The sequence below is a fragment of the Microtus pennsylvanicus genome, chromosome 9 (genome assembly GCF_037038515.1).
Source record: "Microtus pennsylvanicus isolate mMicPen1 chromosome 9, mMicPen1.hap1, whole genome shotgun sequence".
Lineage (NCBI taxonomy): Eukaryota > Metazoa > Chordata > Mammalia > Rodentia > Cricetidae > Microtus > Microtus pennsylvanicus.
In genome coordinates this window covers 45,386,310-45,398,729 of record NC_134587.1, presented here as the reverse complement: position 1 = coordinate 45,398,729, position 12,420 = coordinate 45,386,310, and the positions used below count along the sequence as shown (strand labels likewise).

At 52.0% G+C, this 12,420-nt stretch overlaps 1 protein-coding gene across 1 annotated transcript in view; it reads right to left on the bottom strand.

Moving 5' to 3' along the window:
• Prrx2 (paired related homeobox 2) overlaps nt 1-12,420 on the bottom strand; it is a 37,156-nt gene that overhangs the window by 6,826 nt on the left and 17,910 nt on the right. The window lies entirely within an intron of this gene.

Genomic DNA, 12,420 nt, shown 5'->3' with positions numbered 1-12,420 from the left:
CAGCAGCCTCCCGAATCACAGCCTTAAGCACACAGCTCTTGTGAGGGCCACTGTCTTGCCTGCTTGTCACAGGTTCCTGCTCTGCCTACTGAGAACAGGGATTCCCTCTGGGCTCCAAGCTTGGCTTCAGATATTTGGAAAACAAATAAATTCTTTCCAGGCCCCAGTTGGTGTGCAAGTCCCGGCTCATCTGAGTGACCCTCCTTGGCTGGTATTCACTGGGTGGGCTGCATCCCAGCAGAGCCTGGGCAGCCTCCTCTGGTTCCAGAACCACTCTCTGCTTTCCACGTGTGGCTAATTACACACATTTAAAGATCCCTGTGAAAGATCATACATTCAAGGGCAGCCTAGGCTACAGACTGAGTTCAAGATCGGCCCGGGGAAGTTAGTGAAACAGACTCTAAAGGAAAAATAAGAGGGCTTGAGGATGCAGCTCAGTGGTAGAGCACTTACATGAATGGAGTCCTGACTCTACCCCCAGAACAGAAATAAAACAAACAACAACAAAAAAACCAAAGGAGCACCTGGGTGGTGGCTGTGGTGACACGCGCCTTTAATCCCCAGCACTCCAGTGGAGTCAGAGGCAGGCCGATCTCTGGGTTTGAGGCCAGCCTGGTCTACAGAGCTAGTTCCAGGACAGCCACAGCTGTTACACAGAAAAATCCTGTCTGAAAAACCAAAACAAACAAACACATAAATCCAAAGAAGCACGCAGACAGAGAATCTACACAACCCAAACTCTCATGAGCACCACTGCTTTGCTGAGTTTGGGCCAGGACCTTGAGACAGGAGGCCTCTGCGGCTTTTGGTCTCTTATAACCTAAGTGACACTGTTCCCAATGATATCACGATGACCAAGTGATGGGCACACACACCATTTATTTTCCTGATTGTGACCCAATGACATTAATAGCCCTGCTTGCTGCCAAACACCCAAGTGTCCCTCTCCACTTGTAAGCTCCTATTCCATATAATTTAGGGTCTAAATAGCCTGGGGGGAAATCGCTGAGAATTCTTCAGAAGACAGATAAACTCAGTCTGTCCATCCTGTCTTTCTCAAGCCCTGCGGACACTTCAAACAGTCGTTCATGCCTGACCTTTGGGCTGCGGCGAGCTCCAACCCAAATAAATAACTTTTATTAATTAGCATTCATTCTGACCAAATAAGCACCATCCCACGTGATCTCTGCCAACATGATTGGAAAAATAAACCACTGGTCCCGGGGACCTTGACGAGGATTTAACAAATTAACAAGAGACTGTCCTCAGGGGGCGGGGGGGGGTGCTGTGAGAAAAGTCCATATTATAGCCAGGGACACAGCAGGCAGGGACAGAAGGGGACAGAGTGGGGGGCTGGTTGAGGTTTTTCAGGAGCTGCTTGGTAGAAACCAGGTTTCCTCTGGAGGGCCCCTGGAAAAGAAAGGTACATCTTTTGCCTTAGGTGCCACAAATCGAGCCTGAGAGGCAATGGGCTGGGGTTGGTCATCAGCAGTGCTGCTTAGCACACAGCAAGCGCTGGAGCCCACTGGGAAGACCACTCAAACCGGGTGTGTACACCTGGCATCCCGGCACCAGGAAAGGAGAGGTTGGAGGATCAGAAGTTCCAAGTTATCCTGGGCCACAGAGTGAGTTTGTGGCCAGCCTGGGCTCCATGAACCTTTGTTTCAGAAACTAGAAAAGAGGGGGCTGGAGAGGTGGGTCAGCAGTTAAGAGCACTGGCTGCTTTTCCAGTGTCAATTCCCAGCACCCACATGGTGGCTTTCAACTGTCTGTAACTCCAGTTCCAGGGGACCTGACCCCCTCACACAGACATGCATGCAGGCAAAATACCGATGCACATAAAATAAAAATAAATAAATTAAAAAAACCTCAAAACTAGTGGGGAGGTTACAAGAGCAGAGGACAGATATGAGGAAATGGAGCAATGAGTGGGATCAAGATGCATAGTAAGAAAAGCACACAGAATAGATATAAAGAAAGGGAGGAAGGGAGAAAGGAAGGAAGGAAGGAAGGAAGGAAGGAAGGAAGGAAGGAAGGAAGGGAGGGAGGAAGGAAAAGAAATGTAAAGAAAAAAGGAAGGAAGGGAGAGAAGAGAGAAGGAAGGGAAAGAGGGAGGGAGGAAGGGAGGGAGGGAGGGAAAGACCCAAAACTAGAAAAGGACAAGAGTGAGCGGCGTGACCTTTGGCTGAGGAGGGGGACCTCGGGCGAGATCTAGATGCTAGGCCATCACTAGCAGCGCGACCGGCTCTGCCGGGCAAGTCCTTTAACCATCCCCATCCCTAGGATCAGATCTACAAAGTGGGAACAAGTCAACTCTTTTAACCCCACACCAGCCCTTCACAGGTGGCTCTTGGCATAACTTTACATGTGGGGAAACTGAGGCACAGTGGGTTAAGCGACTGGCTGAAAGCACATGGCTGTAAATGCCAGAGCTGGGGTTCCAAGTTAGGGACCAGCTCACCGGCCAGGGTTTTTATCATCTCCAGAGGTGGTTGCGTGTGACAGACCTCCTGGGCAAGATGGCTACCGAGTGCTCACGGTCTCTCTAGAAAACCATGTACAGAGGAGGGAGGGGGGGACAAGGCAGGCAGCTCTTCTTCCCAGACTCTTGTAAGCTGCAAGGGAAAATCCCTGTACGGGGTATACAGGCCTGACTGTGAGGCCGCCCTGGCGCCCAGAGAAGAGGGGAAAGGAGAAGGGAGGAGGAGGTACTGGGTTACAGACTCAGTGAAGGAGATGCCCGGGTTCTGAGGGCTTCCTACCCCAGGAATCAGCTCCACTACACCTGGGCTCACGAGCTAATGTCTCAAATCAGAGGCTTGTTCTCAGGCTGAGCTGGCCTCTGTCCCCAACACTTAGGACCAGGAATAAGGTAGAAAAGGAGGATCCCGGCTTCCCTGGTAAGACACAGACTAACTTCCCACCCACACCGGGGCCTCTCTGGTGACAGAGGCCTGTCTCTTAAAGGCATGATGCGTTGTACACATTTCTTTCCTTCCCTTTTTTCCTCTTGTTTTGTTTTTCGAGACAGAGTTTCTCTGTAGCTTTGGAGCCTGTCCTGGAACTCATTCTGTAGAAGAAGGTGTTTTTCTCCCAGCTTCCTATGCGTACACCGCGTTCAGCCCTTGCCGACAGGGAGGTGAGATGCATGCCAACCAGGGAAAGAGCTGAACTTGCCAAGTGGTGGTATGCACTGTAGTGTGGGCACTGGGGAAGCTGAGGCACGAGGCCTTCGAATTCAAGACCAGCCTAGGCTATCCAGACAGACCCTGCCTCCAACAACCCCGCCCCCATGCATGCCAATCAATGCTGTGAACATTACTGAAAGAGGCAGAAATATAGCCCACAAAGTGGACTGGGGAGGCAGCTCAATGGCTGAAATGCCCCTAGTAAAACCAGACAAGGTAGCAGCCACTGGTAATCTCTGCAGCCCCATGGTGGAGAAGCAGGGGTAGAGCCCAGAAGAACCCCTGCAATTACAGACCGGATGCCCTGGCACACACAGTGGAAACGAAACATCATCAAACAAGACAGAAGGTGAGGTTGCTTTCTGACCTCCACCCAGGCACTTTGTCAGGTGCACAGCCTGGCTCACGCACAAATACATACGTAGATCTCTCTCTCACACACACAAAGATATATATAATATTATATATTGTATTGTATGGCATAAATGCATTATATATCATCTATAGTACATGTATATAAATTATATCATGTGATATACAATATTATATGTATATGAATTATATGTATATTATATATATATATATATATGGGGGACAAGGGAAAACTCGGGTTGGGAAAGAATGAAGCAAAGGTGATAGCTATGAGTCTCCCCGGCTCAAGGTGCTTGAAGAGGGGGTGTCAGGGAGCAGGGGACAAAGTCGATGGCAGTGAGGATGAGAACATGGCCCAGTGGGAGAGGTCTGATTGCTCCTGGTACTCTCAGACAGAAGACAGGGAGCATCCTGTGTGGGTCAGCCACAGTGACTGACTCAGAGAAGCCAGACACAGGCAAGGCCAAGCTCCTGATGCCTTGGGGGACAGGGAGGTGCCACCTGGCAGAGGACTCTGCATGCTGTTCTCAAGCACAAGGAACACCAGGCACACAAAAGTCGCCACAGGCTTGAGGCTTCCAGTGGGGTACCAGTGCTATGCCACCGAGACCTATGGGGTCACAGACCCCCGCATACCAGGTCTCCATTCCTGTGACCCTGACCCTAAGCTCTGAAGAGTGAGGGATCTGACTGTCACTGAAGTATACGGGGACCAGGGGGGCTGTGGGGAGAGGAGACTGCCCCAGCTCCAAGTCCAGTCTGAGAGTTTTAATCTATGGCTGACGGCCAACTGTCAAAAAAACCTACTTTTTTTGTTTGTTTGGTTGGTTTTGGTTCCAGGGTTTTGGAGCCTGTCCTGGAACTAGCTCTTGTAGACCAGGCTGGCTTTGAACTCACAGAGCTCTGCCTGCCTCTGCCTTCTGAGTGCTGGGATTAAAGCATGCGCCACCACACTTGGCTATCACATCCAGTCTTTACTTTTTGTTTCTTCCAAGACAGTGTCTTACTGGACTGTTTTGGAACTCACTATATAGACCAGGTTGGTCTCAAACTCACAGATATCCACCTGCCTCTGCCTCTCAAGTGCTGAGATTAAAAGCATCTGCCACTATCTCCGGGTTCAGTTATTTTATTAATATTTAATTTTATTCTTAAGTGTATATATGAAAAAAGTGTGTATATGTGCACTATGTGTGTGGATGTCCATGGAGACCAGACAAGGGGGTGTGAACCCTTGGAGCTGGAGTCACAGACAGCTGTGAGCCGCTGAATGTGGGCGCTGGGAACTGAACTCAGGTCTTCTGGGAGATCAATGAGTGCTCTTAACTCCTGAGCCATCTCTCCAGTTCTTTATTTTGCCATTTTGTTTGAAAAGTGTTTCCCTCTAAGCTCAGACTGGCCTCAAACTCATAGTGATTCTCCTGCCTCAGTCCGACTACAGACGTGAACCTAATGCCTGGCTAGGTTTGGTTTGAGCAAATCCACAGGTAGTTCTGGGGACCCAACCCAGCATTCATCCTCTGAAGGATTCAGAGCCCGAAGGGGTCTTAGAGGTCACCAACAAAGAACCTCATCTGCAGATGGGGAAACTGATGTACGATGAGAGGAGCGACTTGGCCAAGGCTCTCCCAAGGAAGTAGGACCCCCATGCTCTGTTTTCCTGGGCGCTGGGGATTCCTGGGTGGCTGCAGGAAGCTGAGCTGTGGGCTGGCAACTGAGCCAGGGTGCAGCTGGCAACCATCTAGACAATAAATGCTACCCCTTCCAGAGCATCCAAGAAGGAGAAAAACTGGCCCATGGGTGTCCGGGGCTAGGAGAATCCTCTTCTCAGATCCTGGGTTTTTCTGTCTTCTGGAACAAGCGGTATTTCCACCTCTTTCTCAGGCATGCAGGGCTTTCCCGGAACCTTGCTGAGTTGGGGGGATACATCCCAGACCCCACCCCACTTCCCTTTCCCCAGGAAAACCTGTTTGCAGCTGGCTAGTACTTTGCCCGTTCTCATCACAAACCTCCGGACCCTCCCCAGGACCCACTCCCTGAAGCTGTTTCTGGCCCCCGGGAGCCTGCTCTGGTCCAGCTCCATCTCTGAGAGTAGCCCAGATATGGTATGCCCGTCATTCTGTCCTCCCATCCCAGGCCGGTGGGACCTGCTCTGACCCTCCCAGAGGCCAAGCTCCAGGGCACAACTGGAGGTTTCCATGACCCAGCTGTGAGTCCTACAAGGCGGAAAAATTGCTTTGCAAGCTTGGCCCAGTCCTGCTAGACGAGGCTCCAAGAGCTGTCTCCAGCAAGACTTTCTGCCCCTGCCTCCACACAGCAGGGGGCCTGTGGTCGGGATTGGACTTCTCCCCAACCCTGTTTTTTTGGCTTTTGCCTCCTCCACTTTCATTACATTCTTGATGCTGGGTTATGAAGCCTTTCCTTCTAAAACAGGAAGGCCTTGCTATTAAACCCAGTTTGCAGAATGGGACAGTGAGGCTCATAGAGGGAATGTAACTAACTCGAGCCACACAGCACTGGTATCTTGTTCATTCTTTCTGTCCCCTCAGTGACTAGTAGCCAAAGGACATCTGTCCTTGAAGAACTGCAGAGACTGCTGCCATGCTAGCCCCTTCCTTCTGCACGGAACCAGCAGGTAGCGCATGCTAGGCCTTCAGCACGCCCAGCAGTTGAGTGCAGTGGGATTTCTGCTGCTTAACGGTTATTCTCTACTGTAGCAAATCTGAGCACTCGGCCCATTCACCGATCCAGGTAGCCTAGACATGCGTGTCCCTGCGGCGTGCCAGCAGGATGGAGTACCTGTCTGCAACAGGGGTCTACCCAGGACCCAGGACACCAGCATGGGGGATGTGCAGAGTCAGGGTCCAAGAAGCTATCTTCCAACATCTCTAACACATTCCCAGCACAGTCTACCCAAACAGCCACCCTCCCTCTTGAGTGTTCCCACTCAGCCCTGATTCATCCTCCCTGTGGGACAGTGACACTGAGTCTATGCTAAGAGACACTGTGGCACCCGGGGACTCTGCTTCCCAAGATCACCTAGTTCACTCTTTTGAGACAAGATATCACTGTGTAGCCCTAGCTGGCCTGGAACTCACTCTGTAGACCAGGCTGGCCTCAAACAGAGATCTGTGTGCCTCTCTCTGCCTCCCGATGCTGGAATTAAAGGTGTGCGCCACCACCGCCCAGATTCACTCTTGGTTTTAGAGCAGGGCCTTGTGTAGCTCACAATGCCCTCCAACACACTATGGAACAGATGGCCTGGAACTTCTGGTCCTTCTGTCCCCACCTCCCCAGTGCTGGGACGGCAGGCGTGAACTACCAAGACTGGTTTCTGTGGTGCTGTGGCTGGAACAGGGCTGGTGTGTGCCAAGCAAGCACTACCAGCTGAGCCATATCCCGAGCCCAACTTCGTTAATCCTTTTTGTTTGTTTGTTTTGTTTTTTTTGAGACGGGTTTTCTCTGTGTAGCTCTGGCTGTCTGGAACTCACTCTGTAGACCAGGCTGTCCTCGAACACACAGAGATTCACCTGCCTCTGCCTCCTGAGCGCTGGGATTAAAGGTGTGTGCCACCACTGCCTGGCTGTGCCCTTTGCTCACCCCTAAAGCAGCTTTCCCAGCCGTGAGTCAGGCATTCAGCAGCAGGACTGATACTAAATCTTCCAGATTCTTCCAAGGCACACAGGCAGCATTGGGATGTACCAATGCTATTCTGCTTGTCAAAAAAGGAATCTTGGAACAGAGCGTGGTGGCACACGCCTTTAGTCCCTGAAGGAAGCAGAGGCAAGCAGATCTCTGGATTTGATGCCAACCTTGTCTACAGAGTTCCAGGGCAGCCATAAAAGCAACCTTTGGGCTGGAAAATGGCTGAGAGGGTAAAGTGCCCGCTGTACAAGTCTGGGTTGCAGCACCCGGGTAGAAAACTCCAAGTGGCCATGCATGGCTGCCACCCAGTTCTGTGGAGGGCAGAGAAAGGAGGATGTTGATGCCTGATATTACAACCACTGGAGTATGAATTCTCATTGATCCAAGAAAGGAAAGAACGCCAGTTGTGTCTGCATACATCTGTGGTCCCAGAACTCAGAAGAATTGGGGGTTCAAGGTCATCCTCCTCCAGGTAGAGGGTTTGAGGCCAGCCTGGGCTATATGAGGTCCTATCTCAAGATGAAACAAACCAGGGGCTGGAGAGATGTCTCACCGATTAAGATCATATGCTGCTCTTCCAGAGAACCAACCAGAGTTTGGTCCTAGCATCCACTGGCAGCAGGGATCCCGTGCCGTCTCCTGGTCTCTTTTGTCTTACTGACGTTGATAGCTCAGCAGTTAAGAGCACTTGTTACTCTTGCAGAGGACCTGGGTTCAATTCCCAGCACCCACATGGTGACTCATTCCTGACTCCAATGCCCTCTTCTGACCTCCACAGGCATCCAGCGTGCACATGGGCATGTATCCTCGCAGGTGAAATACATGTAAATTAAAATGAATAAATCTAATAAAATTTTAATTAATGATTAATTAAAACCAAGAATGCAAACCTCATTCCTCCACTGAAAAACAGTGCATGTCTCAGTAGTCATCTGTGGCCAGGACTACACGGGACTGAGAGAGAGGTTTCCATTTTTACAGAGAGCCATGCAGAGAGGGGCTCTGGAGATCGGAATTCTCCTTTTCAAGAAAAAGAAACAGCGGACAACAGTGGGGCCTCTCTAGACATCCCTCACTCCAGTAAATATCGGTTTTGTTTTGTTGGTCTTGTCTTTTGGAGACAGGGTTTCTTTGTGTAATTACTCTGGCTGTCCTGAAACTCACTTTGTAGACCAGGCTGGCCTCGAACTCACAGAGATCCTCCTGCCTCTGTCTCCCCAGTGCTGGGATTAGAGACGTGCGCCACCACCACTGGGGTGCATTTATTGTTTCTTTTCTTATCCTTCCTGTCCTGTGTCCCTTGCCACACAGCTGCCATTAATCTTCTGACAGCTTATGTGACAGCCCCATTTTCTTTTTTGCTTAATGGGCCAGGATTTGGAACAGACATACCAGGGACAAGGTGTGCATCTGCATGGACTGTGAAGCCACAACTCCAGGACTGTCATTCCAACAGACCCCCTCCAGCCTGCAGTAGGGACCCCATGTTCAACGCCAATGGCGGCATTCAAGTCCTGGCTTCCCCCGCCAACTCTGTGAACACGGGGCTTCACTTTTCTGAGTCTCGGGTTCCTTAGTAGGAACAGGGACAGAGGTCTCTTAGCACGCTCACAAGCCTGGCATCCAGGATATGCTGGAGTAGCACAGGTCGCATTCTATCAGTGGGTGTTTTTATCTTGACATCTCATGGAGCTTATTCAAGGTGACCAGAGGGACCTGAGGCATCTCAAAGAAAGTGGCATGGAGTTAGGCTGCCACCAGGTGCCTGACACTCAGTCCCAACACCCACATCTGTCTGGTGACGAAGTCCTATTTGATTAACCACTCGATCCCCTCTAGCAGATGTCTCTTGTGAAAAGCATTGTCTCTTCTTCCTTCCGCTGGCTTTCAAAACCAAGTCAACTGGGGCCTTTCATTCACATCAGTTACCTCCAGCATTTTCTCATGCCCCATGCCCCGCTACCCACAGAAGCCTGAGGGTGATCCGCTGAGCACCATGGGGAAGATTGCTGAATGTCTGGACCAGGCCGTGGGGCTCAATCCCAGACGGACTCGCTGCTGGGAGACTGGAGACAGCTATGGGTGCGAGCTCAGGCTTCAGCCTAGCAAAGAGGGCAGTAGAAACACTTCCCGTACCCACGCTGTTCTTAAAACAGTGCCTCGGGCACAGCACTCCAGAGTTGGGGTATTTATTTAGCTGAAGGTGATGTGAACCCATTCAGAGTCCATTCTGAGTAAAACAGCCACCATCTTCAGCACCTCAGCTGCGCCCACTAACAAGAATAGAGGTTGGGCTTGGCCACTGCCAGTGCCTCATTGGAGGACCACCTCACCTGAGTGGTCCAGCCTGCTGTCCCAGCTGTTTGCATGCATGCAATTTTGCCCCAAGAGTATGTGGTCCTGGGGTCTCCAAGAGATGAGGAAGTACCTAGGTTGGAAGAGGTTAAAGTGTGTGTATGAGTTGGGGGAGCCGGGAGAAAGGGGGAGAGAGCGCCATCTAATGGAAGCTATCTATCATCCTTGTCTGGTGAAAATTTCCCAGTGTGGCTGCTTTGGGGTCCCCCGATCTTGTAAGCAGACTCTTGCCTGCATTCCGTAACTAAGCCCAGTATACTCCTTGGCTACCCACGGTGAACTTTTGTGAAATGGAGCTTATGAGGAAGGGGTGGGTGTTGCTTGTATCTCCCCCTAGGGAAGGAATTCCAGAAACACCCACGTTTGTCATGCTGTCTGTGCAACCTTTATGCAAGTTTCTTTAACTGCCTTCTCTAAGTGGATGTTTCTAACTTGGAATTTGCAGAGAAAAATGTGCTTGGGACACAGAGGTCACCTAGATGGCAGCTCTTAGCATCTCAGAGATCAGCTCTCTTGCTTCCCAGGACACTTCATGGCCAAAGGAGTGCAAATGCTGACATGCACATGTGTATGAGTGCGCATACGCGGACACACACACACACACACACACACACACACACACACACACACACACACACACGGCAGGGCCAGCAGGTGTATCGATGGGCCAGGCTTCAATGAGACCCTTGTGCTGGTCCGGTGAATGACAAACAAGCCCAAGGCAGTCAGGAGTTCAAATCTGCACCCACTTCTCTCATCCCCTCCCCAATTGATAGTCCTTGAGGTGACTCAGCTTTGAAACAGCTTATGCAGGGCTTAAGTAAACAAACTAGGGGCTGGAGGGTCCCCAGCCCGAAGGGAGCAGGCGCGGTGGGAGACTAGTTTTCGGGGCTCCCCTTTTCTCAGCTTACTCCAGGGCCCAGTCCCCGCCACGCCGGCCTGGGGTCGTAGGGCCCCGGGGACCGCACCCGCAGCCGCCCGCCATGTGTGCGCCAGGCCGAGCGTGCGAGCCGCCGGGGCGGCCAGGGCGGCGCCGCCACATCTGGTTCCAGGCGCGGCCCTGGCGCCGGCCTCGCCGCAGCCCCGCGGCCCAGACACCGTTAACAGCCTGGCGCGCCCCGCCCTGTCGCATCCCGGGTACCACGCCACCCTCCCCACCCCCCACCACGGCCCAGGCGGGGAAACTGAGGCTGGAAGACAGAGGCCATATGGCGAGAAGGAGCAGTAAAGACCCCATCCTCGGCTGTAAGGCACCCTGTGCACCCCCAAGGCCACCCCAAGGTGGCAGCGGTGCAGACTCTCCTTCTCCGAGACCATTAGTCCCTGCGCCTCGGGGATGTAAGACGCTCCAGGATCGAGGGTGCCCCAGCCCAGCAGCGGGGCAAAACCAGAATCATTGGTGCTCGTGAGGGCCGCGCTGCCTACAAAGGCCTTTGTGGCCGTAAGGAGACGAGCCTAGTTGGTTTGTAGAGACGACTGCGACCTTTAGGGGTAGTCCCTCACACTCCAGTATCTGGTGATAGATTGGGGTGAGCTACAATGGGCTACTGAGTGGCTGGCAGTCCCGGAGCCTCCCGCTCCTCCCAGTTACACAAATGTGCTTGCAGATACAATGGTTTCTTGGCTCCGGAGCTTTTTAAGGAGATGGGCCAGCGCTCACCTTTTTCTGAGCTGCGTCCTAGCAGGCCCGAAACGCTGCAGAACCTTCCCACGCATACACCCCAAATCCACCGGGAGGGCTCGCTCACCCAGGTATCATCAAGTCTGAATTGTAGAACAAAACCAATTTGCTGACTTGCAGCAGGTGAGATGTTCGCCAAAGACTGTTTAAACCCCCAGCCCTGAGAGCAGCATGCAGACAGACATTTTCCTACTTTCCAACCGAATTCACCAGCAGGTGCAGAACCGGAAGGACTCATTTTCTCCTTCAGGGTGGGGGCGTGGGAGACAAGGCTGGGTGATAAACCAAACAAGCAACTGACCAGCAGGGACTTGAGAGCCAGGATCATTCTACAAGTTGTCTGTCACTTCTTCAGTCCGGCTCTTCAGAAAGAACACTTTATGTGGTTTCTGGAGACCAAACTCAAGTGATCAAGTCTGTGCAGCAAACACTAACATTCTGAACACTGCAGAGGGCCCATGGCAGACTGTGGCCACTGGACTCTGTCACCTTGCCTCATTTCCATACCATGCCCATGTTCTGGTCTCTTAGCCTAGCTCCGAAGTTCTCATGGAGGCACAGTTGGTTAGCGCCCTTCTGTACTGAAGGCTGAGAACACCTCTTGAGACTTACAAAATGACCTTGGGTCTTCCTGAGTGCCAGCCCGGACTGGACCTGACCACCTGCCACTGTAGAGTGTTGAACGTCTCCATGGGCTGCAGGGTTACCCCAAAAGCTCCGCTGTGGGTCCTGTGGCCCTACCCTAGACCTCTCTGAGCTAGCCTGGATGTGCCCCATCTTCTTGGCACACCTTTGCTGGAACAACCTGAGCTCAATTCCCAGAATCCACAGTAAAGAATGGAATCAACTGCTGAAGTTCTCCTTTGACCTCCATACACACACACACCCATGCTCGCTTTCTCTCTCTCTCTCTCTCTCTCTCCTTCCCTCCCCCCCCCCCAATAATAATAAACCATAATCTGGGATGGGAGCTGGCGCTATAGGTAAGACTGTTCGCTGTGCAAACTTGATCACTTCAGGTGGATCCCTATAGCCCACATAAAAACCCACAAGCACCAGTGTGTTCCTGTAACCCAGCCAGAAGGCCGAGACAGGAGAACTGAGTCAGCGGGGGCCTCACAGGCCAGCTTGGAGTACACAAGAGAGACCCTGCCTCAGCTAGGTGGAAAGGAGAGACCC